We start from the raw sequence: 20,839 nt of genomic DNA on the forward strand, positions 1-20,839 counted from the left end.
TAGTTATATTATTTACATACAACTTACCTCGGATTACAAAATGTATACGACTAGTTAGTTTAGTTGATTTGGTTGGATTTTCCCATGTCTAGGTTTGAATTTGGAAATTATTGATCTAAAATAGCAAAATGCACTCATTTAATCACTAAATAAAATTAAGCAATTAAAATTTCACATCTTAGGCAAAATGACCATTTTGCCTCTATGCTTGAAAATAAATTTTTATCGAATTTCTTTGCATCTTAGGCCTAGATGAACTCTTTTTACACTTATAGCAACCCAAAATTCTCTCTATTTCACACATTTATCACTTATTTTGCAACTTATGCAAAATTGTCCCTTTAGGTGTTTTCATGCTAGCACCTTTCTTAAATGTTGTCTATTACACAACTAAGACTCATATTCTTCCATAAAATTTCAGAAAACACCCTAAATTCTCTCATAGAAAAACTCTAGACTTTCAACCATTTTGGAAAATAGAACTCTCATTTGAAAGCTCAAGCTTCAAGGGTCTCAAAAATACAAAAATCATCAACAAAGGACATGGAAATCACTTACTTGTGGGTGCTTCAAGTTGCTGAAATTTTTGAAGCTTAAAACCCCTAAGAATAGCTGAAAAATTGGTGGAGAAGAAACTATGAAAAAGATGATATCTTTTTCTTTCTTTATTTTATTCACTTAGGTCATCATATTACCTAACATTAACTTTTCAACACACTTGTCTCCTATGGCGTGCCAAGCCAAGATTTAGGGGTCTAATTGCCCTTTAAAATCCCTCAATTTTTATTCTTTAGCTAATTGGCACCTTTGGCTATCAATTTAGGACTTTTACATTTTATGCAATTTAGTCCTTTTTTGAAATTGGGCTCACAAACGTCAAAATTAGCTCACCAAAATTTTCATGTACTATTATAAACATGCTATGACTCCAAAGTAATAATAAAATAATTTCTCTGACTTCGAATTTGTGGTCCCGAGACCACTATTTCAACTAGCCCCAAAATCGAGTTGTTACACATGTGGACAATATAAGGCTATTTACCAAGCCTATTTTCCACCCTTACTTACACAACCTATGCAAAAGCAACCAAACCAATACAAGGATAACTTATTTAAAACAATCAGCCACAATAGATTGCATTCCAATAGTGCATTTTATTCATCTATGAAAATGCATCTTTGCATATAAATCAAAATGCATATTTGCCATCATTCAAGACTTAATACAAAATGAAGAGTTACCAACCCAAGCCAACACATTTGGCCAATTCTCAATGACACAAAAATAGTAAAGTCTAAGCCCTATACATGCCATATTCAAAAATATAAATCAAACTATACCGAATACTTCGATTGATAGTGTGATCGATATCTCTGATTCCCGTTGATCCTTGAGCTAGATAAGCGGCACTATAAGAAAATGGAAAAGGAGAGGAACTAAGCATAAACCTTAGTAAGTTGCACATAAATGAATATACAACATAAATTTACCATTCATCAGCAAACTCATAACATACAATTAGGCATAAGAAAAACTTACTCATCAATATTCGGTACACATCGAATATCATAAAATGGGCTCATATTTTATATATATACCAAACAGGTACCTGTACCACTCACAACACAGTTATACTTTCCTCGTTAACTTGAAATCGTAACTTTCACCGTTGAACCATTTGGAATACTATCAGATATTCATTAAGCCTCAATATAGGGTAAGGTGTCGATGCCATGTCTCATACATGGTCTTACACAAGTTCTAGCATATCTGTGCCGATGCCATGTCCCAGACATGTCTTACACTGGCTTACGTCTCGAGGCCGATGCATGTCCCATACATGTCTTACACTAGCACTTGTCTTAAATACCGATGCCATGTCCCAGGCATGGTCTTACACTGGCTCTCATAATGTGGCTGATGCATGTCCCAAACATGTCTTACACTAGCTCACAATAACCCATATGTTATGGCATGAATATCCGATTTATTTCCTAGGTTTAAACGGAAACTCTACTATCTCTATTACCATCATGCTTTCTCAATTCCACAATCATGCAATTCATGCTATATTAAATTCAAGTACAATTTAACACATACATTAACATTGTAGTTGTATTATTTACATACAACTTACCTCGGATTACAAAATGTGGCGACTAGTCAATTTAATCGATTTGCTTGGCTTTCCCCCGGTCTAGGTTCGGATTTGGTATTTCTTGATCTATAATAGAAAAATGTACTAATTTAGTCACTAATTAAAATTAGGCAATCAAAAATTTATATTTTTGGTAAAATGACCATTTTGCCCCTAGACTTTGACAAAAGACCATTTTACCCCTAGGCCCAAAAATTGATTTTTATCGAATTTCTTTATATCTTAAGCCTAGCCGAACCCTTTTTACTCTTATTGAAACTCAAAATTCCCACTATTTCGCATAGTTAACATCTATTTTACAACTTATGCAATATAGTCTTTTTAAGTGTTTTCATGCTAACACCTTTCACAAAAATTGTTCATAACACACCCGAGACTTATTTTCTTCCATAAAAACTCAGCAAACATTACAAACCCTTTCATGGCAAAACCCTATACTCTGGATCATTTTGCAAAATAGTACCTTATTTGAAAGCTCATGCTTTGGGGGTCTAAAAAGTACAAAGATATTCAAGAAAAGCCATAAAAAATCACTTACTTGTGAAGGCTTAAAGTTGCTGAAATTTAAGCTCTTAAAACCCCATTCAATGGATAATTTTCGGTGAAGAAAGAAGATGAAAAAGGGATGATATCATCTTTCCTTTAATTACTCATATTTTAGTCAAAATAAGCCACCTAACCTACCAAAATTTGAAAATTTAACCACCTTTGTCTCCTACGGCCGGCCATGCCTCCCTAAAGGGTCTAATTTCCCTTTAAAGACCCCCAATTTAGGTTCTCTAGCTATTTGGCACTTTTAGCTATCAATTTAGGACTTTTGCATTTTATGCGATTTAGTCATTTTTCTCAATTGAGCTCACGAACGTCAAAATTAACTCACCAATTTTTTTATACTCTAATATAAACATGCAATGACTCCAAAATAATAATAAAATAATTTATTCGACTCCGAATTTGTGGTCCTGAGACCACTATTCCTACTTGGCCCTAAATCGGGCTGTTACAACACCGATTAGGGCGAATTCATTTCTAAGACAGTGGATTTACCATGACGCTGTAAATTTATGGTTTCATAATTCGTTATTTATTTTCCAATCAATGCTAATAGATTTGTTTTGTAGTACATTATTTTTCAACACATGTTATTTGTAATATCATCTCAGGTTATCATGACAATATTAATAAAAAAGGCTTATTATATATAAAAAAAATCAACGGTTGAAAAAATCATGAAGATCAGTGTCATAAGGTTTTCTCTATTAACGCATCAAAACCTTATTTATTTCAACGACCTACCCCTTATTCAACGACTACCTTAAGACAGATGAATTTTTCGTCTAACATGGATGCATTGCAAAACTAACAAACAAAATAGAAATTTGGAATGCTCATTGCATAAGAAATGAGAATAAAATTTACAATTTTCTTTGTCAAATGGTGAAAGATTCGGGAAAGGATCCCACTAGTTACCCAATTCTATTGCCTTCTCCTTCTAGACTGAATAGGGAGTATCCACCACCAGATGCACATGAGGAGGAGGATGAAGATGTTGGGTTTGGTAGTACTTGAATTGTTGTTTACAAATGTAAAGGCTGATGATGGGTTTCTATGGATGGTGCACTTTTTGGCATGTTTCCTTTTGTAAATTATGGATGTTAATTTTAGTACTTTAATTATGGATGTTAATTCTTAGTACTTTTGATCTTAGTTCTTATTCTAATTTTTCTTTCTTTCTAAATATGGATTACATAATACATATTAATATAATTTTTGTTATGTAAAGTCAGTAAAGTGTAACAGATGGAATTCTAATTCAAAAGAACGAAGACTTGTGTTTTCTTCATACAACTATTAATAAAGTCATCGATATGGCTAGAAAGTTATTAAGGGAAAGGAATAATGAAATCAAGTATTGAAAACCTATACAAAATTTTAACAATTACTAAAGTTTTTATATCTTTACCAAATTTCTAATATAATATCAATATCTTAGATACTTTACCAAGCCTATACCAAGGTTTAGAAGTTACCAAAATATCTAACGATCTAAAAATATTTTAAAGAATTTACCAAAATTTGTAAGCATTTACAAAGTTTTCTAAGATTTTATCAATATTTCCAAAATTTCTCAAACTATACCAAGTTTTAACCGTGACCAAAATTTTTAAGCATTTACCAGAATTTAGCAATATTTCCAAAATTCCTTAGCCTATACCAAGTCTTAACAATTGCCAAAATTTCTATGACTTTACCAAATAATCCAATGATTTACCAAAATATCTAAAACTTTACCAAGATATCTAACGATTTACCAGAATTTCTAATGAATTTATCAATATTTATAAGCTTATACCAAAAGTCTTATAGATTACCACAATTTCTATTACTTTACCAAAAATCTAAAGGATTACCAAATTATCTAAGATTTTACCAATATTTCTAAGGATTTACCAAATTATATAAAACTTTACCTGAATTTCTAACGATTTACCATTACTTTTAAGACTTTACCAAAATATTTAATTATTTACCAAAAATTCTGACACTTTACCTTACTTTACAAATATTTCTATTGTTTACCAAAACCTTTAAGATTTTACCTATGTTTACAAAATTCCTCAACCTATGCTAAGTCTTACCAATTACCAAAATTTTTATAACTTTATCAAAATATTTAACGATTTACCAAAATTTCTTAGACTTTACTCAAATATCTAAGCTTTACCAAATTTTCTTAGGATTTACCAAAATATCTAATGATTTACAAGAATTTCTAACAATTTACCAATATTTCTAGGCATATATCGAAATTTCTAAGCCTATACCGAAATTTCTAAAATTTCTCTGTCTATGCCAAGTCTTCAAAATTTCTAAGACTTCACCAATATTTGTAATTGTTTAAACAAATTTCTAACACTTTACCAAAATATCTAGGAGTTTACTAATATTTTCAAAATATCTAAGAGTTTACTAATATTTTCAAAATTTCTAAGCACATACCAAGTCTTAACAAATTAACAGAATTTTTATGACTATACCAAAATATCTAACGACCTACTACAAGTTCTAAGATATTATCAAAATATTTAAAACTTTACCATACTTTCTTAGGATTAACCAAAATATCTTATATTTTAACAGAATTTCTAACAATTTACCAATATTTCTAAAATTTCTAAGCCTATACAAGAAGTCTTATAAATTACAACAATTTTTATAGCTTTACCTAAATATCTAACAATTTACTGTAATTTCTAATGATTGCAAATATTTAAGGCTATACCAATAATTTTGCCAAAATTTCTAAGCCTATACAAACTCTTAAGAATTACCAAAACTTTTATAATTTTACCAAAATATCTAACAATTAACCAAAGTTTCTAAGACTTTACTAATAATTTTAATTATTTATCAAAATTTCTAAGTCTATACCATGTCTTAACAATTATCAAAATATCTAACAATTTATCACTATTTCTAGTACTTTATCAATATTTTTAACAATTTATCAAAATTTGTAATAATTTACTGTTATTTATAAGGATTCATCAAAAAATTTAAGACTCTAAAAAAATATTTTTCCAAAATTTTAAATGATTTATCAGAATTTAAATTTATAAAGATTTATCAATATTTATATGAATTTATTAAAATTCTTAAAATAAATTTTTTTATAACTTATAAACTTTTCCTAAGCTTTTTATATACAAGGCAATAGTAGAAATGCCAAAGTAAGCAAGAGCAGTTTTGGGGTCTCTTTCAAATGTTGCCACCAGACAACCCACGGTATCAGATTTTAGGGTTTATTCTTGGAGCTCAAGGAAACCACCCTTTGTCAGCTATGTATCAAAATTGCTTGCAGGCACCCTTTCATTTTTGGGTTATTTTTATTTGATATTTGCTTGGATTTTAATATTTTTCATCAAAATAATCTATATTTTATTATAATAAAATAATATAGTAATTAATAATAAAAATGCATGTTAATAAATATCTTATTTGTAAAATAATATTTGAAGGAAAAAGAAAGGTTAGGCATCATGACATTGCTTCGCCAATGGATTAACTTGACCCCACCAATCTCGAGAACATGCTGAGACCCAACTCTTCTTTTCCCTTTTAAAATTGCGGAAATCAAAATTTATAAAAAGATAACTAATGCATTAATTCTATTTTTATTTATTTCATCTTCATTAATATTTCAACATTTTTGGTTTAGGTATATTTATTTACCATAAATATGAGCTGTCAAAGGGTTCAGTTTAGGCGGCCTAATATACTGTTTTTCATTTTACATTGCATCATCAAGTTTAGGGTGAGATCGGGTAATGCTACTATGGGTGTCTTAGTGAGAGGTTGGGAAAGAGAGCGGATATTTGGGTATAGTCGTAATTTAGGTGTCAGTCCAGTTTTAGAAACAGAACTTCAAGTGATTCTTGATGGGTTCAAAACGTCTTGGGAGGAAGGGGTGTGTCCGACTGGTAATTGAAGGCGATAGAAAATCAACGGTTGGTTTAATTCATGGGACCACCAAAGCTGAGTTTGAAAATTTGCAATTGGATGAAGAGGAACTGACAAGATAAGATTTGATATGTGCCATGAACGACAAATGCTAACGAGATTTCACTTCTTCATTCACCCTATTCGGTGGTGCAAGATGAAATGATATGAGATAAGTATTAAGTAACCCAATTTTTTTTTAACTTTTTTGATTGGGTCTTGCAGTTCAACTTCCTCGAAATTTATAAAAATAACTTCAACCAGCATCGCTAAAATAATCACCATTTTTGTTTTATTTAGCCAAAGTCAAACATGAATTCAAGTTAGTATTCCTTTAAAAAAAATAAAATCAAATGACACCTCGTTAAGGTAAAAGTTAAGGCGGTGATTAAAGAAGGATTTTCAGAATTTGTTATACAAATTCATATTAGCCCGGCCGAAATATATATTATTCTTAAAATTTCAGTTCGTGCCAAACCCAGCCAATTTGAAGTAAAATTAACCTGATCCTCAACTTTGAGTTAATTTATATATATGTATTTTATTTTAATATTTTACTATATCCCTATTCAACATTTATCTATCTCTTGACTTTGATTCTAAAATTTCTTTTAATTAATTACATATATTAAATGCGAAATTATTTGATACACTGCTAGTGGAGTTTTTAGACTCCACTAACAGGTTCAAGAGGTTGAAAAGTGTTATAGTAAAATATTAAAAAATAAATATTTTAAAAAAGAGATATGTGTCAAATTTTCAAGTCTACTTACGGAATAAAAAAATATACTAGTGTATCAAATACAAACCCATATTAAATAAGTTTTTTTTATTTTAATGTTCTTTCATTCGATGTAAAGATAATTTAAAAAAGGCATTTTAATTTTTTTGGCCCTCCAACTTTACCAAAAAAAAGTTATTTAGCTTTCAAATTTAATTTTCCATCACTTTTAGCCCTTAAACTTGTATTTTTTGTCAAATTATCCAAAAATAGATGGAAAAGTTAACGCTTGTTAACGTTGCTGACATGACATACATGTGGATTGCCACGAGAATGACATACCAATATTTAATTAAATTTTCAAAACTTTAAAATATTAAAAAAGGTTTTTTTATATTTTTAATAATTTTAATTTTTTTAATTTTAAAAATAATTTATATATATTTGAATTTTCTAAAATTTAAAAATTAATTAAATGATGCCGTGTCATCCACTTGACAATCCATGAGTATGACATATTAATAAAGTTAAAAAATTAACTTTTTCATCTATTTTAAGATAGTTTGACAAAAAAATACAAATTTAAAAAATTAAAATAAAAACAAAAAACTATTTAAATAATAAATTTATAAACACATGTTAAATTTAATAATATTTGTATTATAAATTTAATATTTATTAAAGATATTTTATTTAAATATTTAATAAAATATTTTATTTTGAAACAAATTTAAAATATTTGTATTTAATAATATTTAAAATAAAATATTTGTATTTTATTAAATTTATTTAAGGGTAAATTACACCAACAGTCACTCAATAGTGTAGCTGACAAAATAGTTATTCAGGTTTCAATTCAGCCACTCAACTTTCAAAAAATAATAAAACAGTCACCACTAACCGTTTTCCGTTACGTCTGTAACAGAGCTATCCTTTTCCGTTATTCACTTAACAGAAATGCCATTTTCCATCCCTCTCCCATCCCCATCCCCCTCACTTTTCCCCACCATCCTTCCCTTATCACAAACCGCTTTACTTTTTTGTAGACCTCCCAACCATTGCCCTCTCCTTCTCTTCCCCCCTATTCCTTCTTCACCATCATCCCCAAGGAAAATTAACCCCAAGAAGGCAGTAAAAGTGTGGCCACAAAGACCGGACCTTTACGCCATATGCACCATGCTTGCACGCTGAATGTTACCACATTTCCAAAGCCTAAAACAAAATTGGTCTCAATTACAAAGCTTCGATTTGCCAAAATGACAAAGTTAACATGGGGAGTTGCAGTTTGCTTACTGAGTAGACCACAGAAATGAGCTCGATATCAAGACTCAACATCCAAGCGTTTGGGTCTCTTTTAAAATCAAAGTAACCAATACAGATTGAATAGACCCAAAGAGGCAATAGAATAAAACCAGGGTTATCTCTGATGGATACCCTTTCAGAACTGCAACCTTCAAATTTAGTAGGGAAAGTATCAATTTGAAGTAGCCAAAGCATTGTGGATTATGAAATAGCATATTAAATTACCTGACTAACGATTTTTGCTGAAATTGACAAACAGGCAGTAGCGATATATAGGCCACTTATGAGCCAATTGTTAAATGTTGTTAACATGGTAGAAGGAGATGGGTGTAAATGCGGTTGAATTCGTGGAGAAAGTATTGGCATAGCAGCAAAGATCAAAGACAGCTGATTATGCCTTATACTACAAAAACAAATGGCATAGCAGCAGACGAACCTGAAGATAACAGTAAGCAAGAAAGTGAAAGTTGGGAATAAGTTGGCAAGAGCAGAAGCAAGGGTTGGAGAGCTGTATCTTACATCAATGATTACACAGTTTTGCATCAAAGTGATCCTGTAAAAAAGCCCAGTTTTATTACCAATTTTTCACCAATAAAGGAATTATTGAACTCTGTTTAGATTTAATTACATACCCAACAATGCTTAAGCAGAAAATTTTGCACAAAAAAGTTAAAGTAATTGGTGGGTGCTTTTTCTTGCATATAAAGAAGTCCCAAAAAAGAAATAAATACCATTAATTACTCATCCATGGATTTAATTGATAGATAGATTAGAATCTTGTGAAGGAAAAAGTTGCTGGAAGAAGAATGAGAGAAGCCAAAGCATTTGAGTAGACAACAAGGACAAAGTGGCTCATTCCTTTGGACATGACAGCTTTGCTAAGGGTAAGAGAAATGGTGGTAAAGAAGGAATAGAGAGAAAATGTGGAGAGGGCAATGGTGGGGAAGTTTGCAAAAAAGTAAAGGTGTATGTGATAGGGGGAGGGATGGTGGGGAAGAGGGAGGGGGATGGGAGATGGATAGAAAGTGGCATTTCTGTTAAGTGAATAACGGAAAAGGGTAGCTTCGTTACAGACGTAATGGTAAACGATTAGTGGTGACTGTTTTTGTAATGGCCTAAATTCAAGGTTATCGGAATAGTGGTTTCATAACCACAAATTCGATTTAAGGAGAAATTTATTTCAATATTTTTTCATGAAAATTGATATGATAGAAAAATCGTATGAAACTATTGATAGAAAAATTTTACCGATTTAGTGGTTAGTTAGAAAAAGAAATTATTGAAGAAATTGGGTAAAAACAAGGTATCGGGACCTCTATCTCGTAAAACTGAGTCAAAAATAATTCTATAAATATTTATGAAATGTTAGTAATGTGGTATTAAAATTCCGTTAGGAAATTTTAATGTTTGGATAGTTAATTAAATGAAAAAGACTAAATTGTTAAAGGTGTAAAAGTGGATGGGATGATTAAATAGCTTAAGTGTCTAATGAGAGAGGATTTAAAAGAAAATTAGACCCAAAATTTATTTGGGCTGGACGGCAAGGGTATGAAATCAGCAGGAAAATTGATAAATTAAGGGCAAAATTGGAATATTGCAAAATTAACTAAATAAAACTAGGACTAAATAGAAAATATCTAGATTTCTCTTTATTTCTCTTCAATTCCAGCAGCTAAAAATGCCATAGGAGGGTTCTCTAAGCTGGTATTTCATAATTTTTGCACCAAGTGAGTTAATCCTTGCCTTTTTCTTGTAATTTTTGTGTTTCTAAGACTTTTACAACTAGGTCTTACTATTAAATTCATTAGTTTTTGATTTCATGGATGAAATTGAAAGTCACCATGGTTGAGTGATGTAATTTTGTGATGAAATAGAATGAAATTAAAGCTTTAATTTGTTTATGAGATGATTTTATTAGGTAATTTCAATAGAAATTGATTTTTAAGACCTAATTGTGAAAATGTTTGGAATTAAAGTCTATTGCTGAAATTTTGATCCCTAAAGGTTGTAAACTGGTTTAAGGTGATAGAATAAAATGTTAATTGATAAAATCAGCTCAATTGAGAGGCTAATTGAGTAGGGACGAAATTATCATTTATTAAAAGCTTAGGGGAAAAATGGTAATAAACAGCTTGCACAAAAATAGTTTGGACAGCAGCAGTAGACTAACTTTGAAAAATCACCATAAATATTATAAATCTAATTAGAAGATGAAAAAAATATGGAATTAAAGATTATTGAGTCTAGTTTCTCATAGAAGAAATAGTGTAAGCAATGGATTTGTAAATTTTGAGATATAATAAATTTTGTGAGACAAGGTCAAAATGAATTCGGGTTCCCCTATTTTGACTTTGAAAAATCATAAAAAATTCAATAAAAATAATTAGGGGCTTAAATGTATATGTCTAAAATCCTTAATGATTCTATTTTTAAGAGAAACAAACAAGAACATAATTTGAATCCTGTATGAAGAGATAATTAATTTTAGTGAAGAAGGGTCAGAACTGTCAGACAGAAGAATAGGGGTGACTTTAAAGAATAAAATGTACTTATTTGCTAAACCAAAAATTATGAAAATTTTATGGTAAGAATATATATGAGTCTAGTTTTAGGGAAAGTTAACGGATCTTAATTTTGAGTTCCGTATCTCAAGTTATAAATAATTTAGTGACTATGACTCAAATAGACAGATTTGAATAAACTATAAATAATTATAATTGAATTATAGAGAATGTTGCATATGAACATGAAATGTATTAAATTGATAATTAAATTTATTTATTTAGATCCAGAAGATTCAAATACGAAGCTAGATCGAGGAAAGGAAAAGTTCAGGATTAGTAGATTTTTGTACATAAACAAGTATCAAGGTAAGTTCATGTAACTTGAATTATATTCTTAAATGCTTGAAATGTATGTTATTGATGTGAATATGATTTGAAAGCTCATTGTATGAAAATTTATGAAACATTGATATATTTGAATGAAAGGAAATTTCGATGGATCTCTGAAAAGGAATTGACAGTAAAAGGATCTAGCCCGGACGGGTGATCCTATCCTAATATAGCCCTCCCGAAGAATATGTGAAAAATGGATTTAGCCCGGACGGGTAATCCGAATTAGGGTCTGAATTTAGCCTGGACTGGTAATTCAGATCCAAGCTCATTAGAGTAATTGTCGTTGCAGGAGATTTAGCCTGGACTGGTAATCCCGACAATACTCTATGAGTTTATATTACAGGGGATTTAGTCTGGACTGGTAATCCCGCTGTAAGGATGAGGTTCGCGGGAGTGTGCTCTCTGAAATGGAAATGTGCGCACATGAATATGAATTGACGGACCCGGAAATGTACACTAAAAGTGTACCTCTGAAAATCCATCGAAAATTCCAAGAAATCCAACGGGATAAATATAAAAATATATATATAAGGAAATGGAAATCATGTATTGATGAGCTCATCAATCATAGTATATATTATTGGTACATGGAAATTATTGTACTAACTTGAATGTTGAGTTTGTGCATGTTAGGGTAATAATGCATTGAATGGACATAGGAATGTTTATTATATTGTATTGAAAATATTAGGTAAGTATAATTCTTATTACATGAGCTTACTAAGCACAAGGTGCTTACCCTGTTTCCTTTTCCCCTGTTTTGTAGTGTTAGAGCTCGGAGGTCGGATTTGGTAAGAGACACATCAAGCTATCAACCTCAGGATTTCGGTATATAAAAAAAACTTTATTTTGGAAATCAATGGCATGTATAAGCTAATAAAGTAAATGATTCTGTGAAATGAATGTAAGGTCAGCCAATGGTATGGCTAACAAACCTGGTTTTGGGTATGTGATGACGTTATTTTATAAATATGCATGAATTTATCTTGAAAATATGTTGAATTGGATTGGTTGATATGGATTGTTTTTTGTTTAAAATTTCAGGGAAGGTTAGATATCTATAATGGGTTAAATTGAGTTAAAAAAAATTAATTCGTAAACTCTGATAATACTTCGTACCCTATTCCGGCAATGAATACGGGTAGGGGTATTACAGTATTGTTATTTTTTGAAAGTTGAGTGACTGAATCACTACAAGAAAAAAAACTTTTAGCGGCGCTTTTTTAGCCTTTAGCTGCGCTTTTCAAAACGCCGCAAAAATGCCGCTATAGGTAATGCCACAAAAATTTGTGACGTTTATTAAAAAAGCGCCGCTAAAAGTCATGGCTTTTAGCGGCGCTTTTTTAAATAAACGCTGCTAATTTTGGCAGATTTTTAGTATTTTTTTCACCAATATCCATCCCTTTTTGCATTAAAATCCAACCAAATACAACAAATATAGTATAAAATGCAGCCAAAAACATCAAATTTAGCATAAAAAATACAACAAAAAACATTAATTCTAAATGATACTTCAAATTTAACGAAAGATATATGATATAATTAATAAATAAAGTATAATTTAAAATATTCTTACAATAATGTTAAACGTGACAAATTAAAAACATTCTTACAATTAGAAAACTAATGTCTATGATGGCGGCTTTTGCGATTGCTGAAACATCTGCATCATCTGCTGAAGCTGTAGCTGGAGGTCATCGTACTTTTTGCTCTGCTCTGCTGCCATCGCTGCTGCCTCTGCCTCCCTCACTCGTGCCTCTGCCTCCCTCGCTGCTGCCGCTGCCTCCCTCTCTGCTGCCTCCGCTCTAAGTTGTTGTTGGAGTTCTTCATATTTTCGTTGAACCTCGGCAATTTGCTCAACCGTGTTCGCTTGCATCTGAGCTATCTGGTCTCTTAACCTCTGAACTTCAGCTTGAGCTTGACTTTCGGAAGGCATGTATTGCTAGGAGCCGGAACCAAAATATTGGGTCGGGTTAACACCAGATCCTTGAAATTGAACCCGACAATACCTTTCAGGACCCAAAACTTCAGTGATAATTCTGTTATCAATGTTCTCAAGATTAACAGAACTATCAGTCGAAGCAATCGCTTCATATTCGCCTTCTTCTCCTTTAGTTTCTCCTAAAAAATCAATTAAAGAGTTAGAAACGAAATATATAATAAAAAGAAATGCAACATAACTTAACATTATTTCAAACTACTAATGATGAATTGAATTAAACAATTATAATTAAACATTATAAATATTTGTGACAGCCCTAAATTGACCCTAGTCGGGAACTGGTTTCGGGACCACAAAACCGAGTCATAAAATAATTAACCGTTATTTCTATGCTTATGTGCGTGAACATGCATGTGTGAAAGTTCCAATCTTTAATTTATTCATTTGAATGTGAATTTATTTAATAGGACTTATATGAGACATTTTTAAATGTGATAGGTTAATGTGTAAGGGTCTATTAATGCATGTTATAAAAGTATGGACTTGCATGTCAAATTGTCCATTTTAGTTAGTGGCCGGCGATGTTGTTAATTATATATAACATATATATATTATATTAGCATTATTTCTATTATATGGTTTTAATATAGAATAAGGTTATTAAAGATAGAAAATGGGTGAAGAAAAAAAAGAAGAAGAAGAATCATCTTTACTTCCTTCTAGCGAAAATAAGAGAGCAAGAGAGGAAATAGCTTAAGTCTTTCGGTCACCTTTGGGCTGGAAATTAAGGTAAGAAATTCAAGTTAATTTTCTTTTTAAATCTTAGCATAGTTTAAGCTAGATCTTAAGTTCCTTACTTAGCCCATGCCAAAATTTTGAAGTTGATGGTGATATGAACATTCGGCTATGGAAGATGTTAAAGAGAATGGTTGTAATGTTATATATATTTTGATAGTATATTAGATGGTTTGAGATTTGAGCTAGTTACATGTGCTATTATGAAGATTTATGGGTGTTTTAGAATCGGCCTAAGTGTTTTAGTCATTAATATATATATTGCCGAATGTATGCTTAAGGAATTGGTTAAGTACATTGTTGTTAAATGCTTGTTGTTTTTGTATAATGTTGCCTAGCTACTAAATGAACTTAGGGTATTATAGATAAGTTTAAGAGTGGCATAATTGAAATGAAGTTTGCTTGTGCGAATGTGATTTTAGTGCATGAATTAGGAGTTTAATTTCATTCGGTAACTCATACCAAATTGGGAGATAGTATTAAACATTAGTATTATTTGTTAAATAATTGAAGTGAGCTTTAAATGGTTGTTTTGCTTATAATGGCCGAATGTGAACTTAAGTTTTGAATTACAATTGAAGCTTGTTAGTCAGTTGATGATGTCCTTTGATAGCCCTTTTGATATTCGGCCATTGTTAAGGAATTTTGAATTGGTTATAAATTTCTATGTTTTAATTAGCAAATTGAATTTGAGCTAATTATATATGATGATATGCTCTAAACTCAAATGGTAAGTTCTTAAGTGTTTGGACTTGGAAATTTAAGAGCAAATTGTAATAATCTGCTTAGGACAGCAGCAGTAGCGTGATTTTTGAAAATCACCATGAATTTTGGAGTGGAATTAGAGACTGAATAAAATATGTAATCAAAGCTCAATGAGTCTAGTTTCTTATAAAATAAACAGTGCAAGCAAAGAAATTTCCTATAGAGAGATATTTAAAGTTGGTGTGACAGTGTCAGAATGAATCCGAAATCCCCTGTTCTGTTTTTAGAAAATCATTATAAATAGTACAAAAATTTTATAAGATAAATTATATTCTTAGATCCTTAATGAGTCTAGTTTAAATGAAATAAAAAAACATATTTGAAATTGTACATGAGAAATTTGATTCGTAGTGAAGAGTGGTCAGTATATAAACAGTGAAATAGGGGAAACTTAATAAAATATGGTTTGATAGCCAAACCAAAATCCTGAAATTTTATGGATAAAGAAAATGAGTCTATTTTCAAGAAATTTAAGAAATGATTAAGTTCTAGCTCAGTTAAAATATTTAATGATGTGCTCAGGAGTAGCTTATAGTGAAATTGTGATTATTGTAAACATGAAAAAAAAATTGTAATATGCTTATTGATTCTATAAGACTATAATCTGTATGTGAATTCGATATTATGTAATATCTGAAAATAATATTTGAATAGTCGATTAATGATTAGTTTAAAATTTGTTGAATTAAAGCTCAAGAGCATAGGAGGCAACTTCGAAAAGGGAAAAGAGAAGTAACCGAGTAACCATTTCGCAACCGTTCAATATATCCGAGGTAAGTTTAAGTAGTTTCCTTTAGCATATAGTTGACGATACCACTATAAGAGTATAGTAGGTAAATGTGATCTTTGGCTTGCACTTGAATTAAGATGTATAATAGATAATGCATGTATATGACTTATAGTTGATGGCACTTTGAATTTAAGATTAAATGATGAATAGAATGAGCGATATGAGATATAACCATTGAGCTGAAATGTGAATGATGATGTGCGTATCGAGTTTATACTCGAATGTAATATACGACTATTAAATGATAAGGTGACTGACATGTGTTATGATCAAATGAGTATGAGATTGGAATACGACATGAGATCCAGCTAATGCAGAAATATATCCGGACATGAGATCCGCAGGCTATATGCTAGAAATATATCTGGACTTGAGGTCCGCAGGCTACGTGCTGGGAAAATATCCGGGTTAAAGACTGCAGGCTTGCGCTAGTAATGTATTCCGAGCTCTAAGATTTGACAGAACCGATGCCAGTAAGTTAAATAAGATTCGACTTCGAATATAGTAGTAAACATCGTTGCATAAGTATTATATGTTTTACATGTTAATGTTCGTGTTATGTTTATATTTGAATTGATTTTTAAAGTGATTTAATAGCATCAAAGCACGAAATATATAATAGTGTGTTTATGTGTTGGTGTGTGCGAATGAATCGATATTTGAGAATAGACAATAATATATGGTTAATGTAAGTCTCCATATGAAACAATTGATAAAGGTATAGTATAATCTATGTAAAAGTGAATATGTGCAAGAAGTCTTGTGTATACATACTACATATTCGGCCAAGGGGTTGTAACTAATGTACTGAGTATATTTGGTCAAGTGAATTACAATTAGAATACAAGTTTGTGATACTCAATGTTCAATTTTAATGATGAGCATTAATAGTATGAATGCTTAAACTTACTAAGCTCGAAAGCCTTACTTTGTTTCTTATTTCTTTGTTTATAGATTGTTGATTTGGCTATCGACTAGGGGGATCGTCAGCAGTCTTCATACTATCTATTTTTGGTACAATTATATTTGGACTCGATAGTCATGTATAGGTTGGACTGTTGACAAAAAAAAAAAAAATATTTTTGAAATTGTAATTATCTTGGCCGTATAAAAATGACACTTATGACTTATAAATCGTATGTATTTAGTTCGATTTATACTTGTGTTGTAGATTATGTGATTGAAATTAAATGTTGCTTGGTAATCCTCAAGCCTAACGTCAACGGCAGGGCTAGGGATAGTATTAATACGATAGTATGATAAATTCTGATAGTTAAATATGTGTTTCTGTTTTTGGTTTTGATGGGCCAAAGCAAAAATCCTTAAAATTTTATGGATACAAGGTAAATGAGTCTGTTTTCAAGGAAAATTTACGGAAACTGATTTAGAGTTTCGTAGCTCCAGTTATAAATAATTTAATGACTGTTGCTCAGGAAGTCAGCTTATAGTGAATTGTGATTATATTGTAAACATTGATAAAAAATTTTGCTAATTAATTGCTTATTGATTTCTTATAAGCTTACTATAATCTGTATGTGAAATTCGAATATATATGTATTATATTCTGAAAATAATATTTGAATAGTCGATTCATGATTAGTTTAAAATTTTTTGAATTAAGCTCAAGAGCATAGGAGAGCAACTTCGAATAAGGGAAAAGAGAAAGTAACCGAGTAACCATTTCGCAACCGTTCAAATATATCCGAGGTAAGTTTTAAGTAGTTTCCTTTAGCATATAATTGACGATACCACTATAAGAGTATAATAGGTAAATTGTGATCTTTGGCTTGCACTTGAATTAAGATGTATATAGATAATGCATGTATATGACTTATAGTTTGATGGCCATTTTGAATTTAATATTAAATGATGAATAGAATGAGCGATATGAGATATAACCATTGAGCTGAAATGTGAATGATGATGTGCATATCGAGTTTATACTCGAATGTAATATACGACTATTAAGTGATAAGGTGACTGACATGTTATGATCAAATGAGTATGAGATTGGAAATATCCGGACATGAGATCCGCAGGTATATGCTAGAAATATATCCGGACTTGAGGTCCGCAGGCTACGTGCTGGGAAAATATCCGGGTTAAAGACCAGCAGCCTTGCGCTAGTAATGTATTTCGAGATCTAAGATTTGACAGACCGATGCCAGTAAGTTAAATAAGATTTCGACTTCGAATATCAGTGGTAAACATCGTTGCGTAAGTATTATATATTTACATGTTAAGGTTCGTGTTATGTGCTTATATTTGAATTGATTTTTTAAGTGATTTAATAGCATCAAAGCACGAAATATATATATGTGTGTGTGTGTGTGCGAATGAATTCGATATTTGAGGATAAGACAATAATATAATTGGTTAATGTAAGTCTCCATATGAAAGAATGTGATTAAAGGTATTAGTATAATCTATGTAAATAGTGAAATATGTGCAAGAAGTCTTGTGTATACATACATACATATTCGGCCAAGGGGTTTGTAACTAATGTACTGATGTATATTTGGTCAAGTGAATTACAATTAGAATACAAGTTTTGTGATACTCAATGTTCAATTTTAATGATGAGCATTAATAGTATGAATTGCTTAAAACTTACTAAGCCTCGAAAGCTTACTCTGTTTCTTATTTCTTTGTTTTATAAATTGTTGATTTTGCTATCGACTCGGGGATCGTCAGCAGTTCTTCATACTATCGATATTTGGTACATTTATTTTTGGACTCGATATGGCATGTATAGGTTGGACTGTTGACACAAAAAAAAAAAAATATGTTTTGAAATTGTAATTATCTTGGCCGTATGAAAATGGCACTTATGACTTATAAATCTGTACGTATTCAGTTCGATTTATACTTGTGTTGGTAGATTATGTGATTGAAATTAAATGTTTAGCTTGGTAATACCTCATAGCCTATACCGGCGATCGGACACGGGCTAGGGGTGTTATATTTTATTGGTATCAGAGCTACGGTTTAGTCGATTCTAGGACTAACGTAGAGTGTTTGAGTCTAGCTATACATGCCATATAGTATTAAAACGATAGTATGATGAATTCTGACAATTAAATATGTGTTTTCGTATAATAATGGATCCCGATCCCAATCGAGCGGTAGCGATGATGTTGAGAGTGTAGCGCCTACCCCGGATGGGACAGCGCGATGGACTCTCAACCTATTGCAAGCAATCAGAACGACGAGGCTAGACAGGCTTTTTATAGTGTGATGAATGAGTGGTTCAACCAATACATTCGAACTAATACGGCTGTCCCACAACCCCCACTCCCGAATAATACGCCCCTGCACCTACGATACCTCCGGTAACTGATCAGACGAGGTTAAATAAGCCCCGGTTGACAGAATTCGAAAGCACGGGCTACTGAATTTAAAGCTATAGATAGTGATGATGCCGAGCAATTGAATTTTGGTTGGACAACGCTATTCGAGTACTTGATGAACTATCTTGCACACCCGATGAATGCCTGAAATGTGCTATATCCTTGCTACGTGATTCTGCTTTCTATTGGTGGAACACATTGGTTTCTGTTGTACCCAGAGAACGGGTGACGTGGGAGTTCTTCCAAACTGAATTCCGAAAAAAAAATATCAGTCAGAGGTTCATTAATCAGAAACGAAAAGAATTTCTTCAACTTAAACAGGGTTCCATGTCAGTTACTGATTATGAACGGAAGTTTGTCAGACTCAGTAGATATGCTCGGAATGTGTATCGTCTGAGGCTATTATGTGTAAACGTTTTGAAGATGGGCTAAATTAAGATATAAAGATGTTTGTTGGCATTCTTGAAATATAAGAGTTCGTAGCACTTGTCGAACGAGCTTGCAAAGCCGAAGAACTTAGTAAAGAAAAAGGAAAGCTGATGTCGAAGCTGGAGAATTTCGTAAAAGATCTTCAGGAAAGTCTTTTCAGCAATCATCGAAGAAATTTCGAGATGATTCAGGCCGATCAAAGAATACTTCGGGTTTTTCCAGACGAGACCACGATCGACCCCCTGTGAGTACACGAGCCACTTCAGTTGCTAGTGTTAGAAATGATCGTCGGACAGGACAGAGTGTAAGTATTGTGGTAAATGGCATTCGAGGAGTTGTAGATTTCATGACCGCTCCTGTTATAAATGCGGGTCAGCCGACCATTTTATTAAAGACTGCCCGAGATTATCGGAGCAAAATGTGAACCATAGTGGGAAACCGAGTATTACAGCACGAGGTAGACCACCTAGGAATTTAATGGAATGCTAGTGGCGGTTTAGAGAGGGTCTAGAGATGCTGCAACCAGATCCGAGGCTCGTGCTCCTGCTAGAGCTTATGCTATACGCGCACGCGAGGATGCTTCTTCGCCTGATGTTATTACGGTACTTTTACTCTCTTTGATACTGATGTGATTGCTTTGATTGACCCTGGTTCTACTCATTCATATGTATGTGAAACTTTAGCATCCAGTAAGACTCTACCTGTTGAGTCTACTGAGTTCGTAATCCGAGTGTCAAATCCCTTGGGTCAATATGTGCTTAGTCGACAAAGTGTGCAGGAAATGTCCCCTGATAATCCGAGGTTCCTATTTTCCGGCTGATTTGGTGCTTCTACCGTTTAATGAATTTGATGTTATTCCCGGTATGGATTGGTTGACCATCTATGATGCAGTGGTGAATTGCAAAAGAAAGACTATTGATTTGAGATGCGCAAATGATGAGATAATCCGAGTTGAGTCTATTGATATGAACGGTTACCGACAGTTATATCCTCGATGTTGGCTCAGAAATATGTCAAAAAGTGTGTAAGGCGTATCTTGCGTACGTACTTGATAGTAAAGAATTAGAAAGAAGCTTGAATCAGTATCAGTGGTTTGCGAGTATCCAGATGTTTTTCCTGAGGAATTGCCAGGGTTACCACCTGTTCGTGAAGTAGAATTCGACATCGAACTAGTACCTGGTACCACACC

General features: G+C 32.0%; 1 long non-coding RNA gene across 2 annotated transcripts; it reads right to left on the minus strand.

Annotated features, from left to right (window-relative positions):
* Positions 1-8,129: 8,129 nt before the first annotated feature.
* On the minus strand, positions 8,130-9,670 carry LOC107917355 (uncharacterized). Of its 2 annotated transcripts, XR_005920575.1 has the most exons (5): positions 9,414-9,670; positions 9,202-9,235; positions 8,908-9,118; positions 8,674-8,831; positions 8,130-8,592 (listed from the first exon to the last, which is right to left on the minus strand). It is a non-coding gene; the product is annotated as an uncharacterized lncRNA (long non-coding RNA). The 2 variants fall into 2 exon arrangements; XR_005920574.1 differs by having other exon boundaries at positions 8,908-9,235.
* Between the last annotated feature and the right edge of the window lie 11,169 nt (positions 9,671-20,839).

This window comes from Gossypium hirsutum, chromosome A01 (genome assembly GCF_007990345.1).
Source record: "Gossypium hirsutum isolate 1008001.06 chromosome A01, Gossypium_hirsutum_v2.1, whole genome shotgun sequence".
NCBI classification, from domain to species: Eukaryota; Viridiplantae; Streptophyta; class Magnoliopsida; order Malvales; family Malvaceae; genus Gossypium; species Gossypium hirsutum.